The sequence below is a fragment of the Nicotiana tabacum genome, chromosome 17 (genome assembly GCF_000715075.1).
Source record: "Nicotiana tabacum cultivar K326 chromosome 17, ASM71507v2, whole genome shotgun sequence".
In the NCBI taxonomy this organism is placed as follows: Eukaryota; Viridiplantae; Streptophyta; class Magnoliopsida; order Solanales; family Solanaceae; genus Nicotiana; species Nicotiana tabacum.
The window spans coordinates 114361748-114363073 of NC_134096.1; the positions used below are offsets into that span (position 1 = coordinate 114361748).

A 1326-nucleotide genomic window follows, 5' to 3' on the forward strand; every position below is an offset into this window, starting at 1 on the left:
GTTGATACAGTCCACATGGAAGTACATGGGTTTATCTCATGAAGATCCGCAACAACATATTCATAACTTCCTGGAAATTACCGATACTTACAATTATCCGAACGTTTCCAAGGATTACGTCAGGCTAACATTATTCCCCTTTTCACTGCTAGGGGAAGCCAAAGAATGGTTGCAAAAGGAGCCATCAAACTCGATCCACACTTGGGATATTCTATCATAAAAATTCTTAATCAAGTTTTTTCCTACTAAAAAGACAAAGTCGCTAAGGAGCCAGATTCTTGGGTTCCAACAACGGGATGGTGAAACTCTTCATCAAGCTTGGGAAAGATACAAGAAGCTACTCAGAGACTGCCCACATCATTGTCATACTGATGAGGTATTGGGTCACACTTTCGTTGATGGGTTAGACGAGACATCAAAGATGAATCTTGATTCAGCTTGTGGGGTAGTTGCATGGCAAGGCCGTATAGTGAAATCCAAATACTGCTAAACAATTTCACTGCTAATGATAATAATTGGCAAGGAGATGGGGAATCATGAAGAGCACCTAAACAGAAAGAAGCAGGTGTAATTGAGCTTGATGATTTCTTAGCCATAAGAGCAGATATAGCGAAATTAGAAAATCTGATGAATAGAATGACAATGCACCAAACGCAACAAATGCAACATGTGTAACATATGTCGAGTTCCTGTGAGTTATATGGTGAAGGTCACACGAGTGACATATGTCCCACGAATCCTGAATCCATCTATTATGTGGGGCAACGGAGTAGGGGTCCGATGAATCAGCAGCATGCATAATATGGGAACACTTATAACCCAAATTAGAAGAATCACCCTAACTTCTCCTGGGGTGGAAATTAGGTGACTCAGAATCAGTATAGACCCCAAGAAAATTACAGTCAATCTCAGAAGCCACCCCAACAAGTTGAGGAGAGTATAAATGACCCGTTAAAGAAGTTGTTACTTGATAATCAACAACTCAGGACCGATTTCAGAAATCTTGAAAGGCAAGTTGGGCAGTTAGCATCAAATCAAAATACCAGGCATGTGGGCACTCTTCCCAGTGATACAGAGAAGAACCCTCAGGTTAATGCAGTCACACTCAAAAATGGGAGGGAATTGGAAGAAATGCCAAAGAAGAGAAGAGATAAGCCTACACCTGAGGGGGAGTTGATTCCTAAGGCAACACCCGAGTCAAAGAAAGATGATGCAAGTTCAGAGCCAGTAAGTGCTGCAAGGCCACCACAACCTTTCCCCCAAAGGTTACAAAAGAAGAATGATGATCGCACGTTTAACAAATTCCTCTCTATGTTGAGCCAGGTT

General features: G+C 41.7%; 1 non-coding gene across 1 annotated transcript; it reads right to left on the minus strand.

The window, feature by feature from the left end:
• Positions 1-259: 259 nt before the first annotated feature.
• LOC142172200 (small nucleolar RNA R71) lies at positions 260-366 on the minus strand. Its single transcript, XR_012701576.1, has one exon. It is a non-coding gene; the product is annotated as a small nucleolar RNA R71 (small nucleolar RNA).
• Positions 367-1326: the final 960 nt, after the last annotated feature.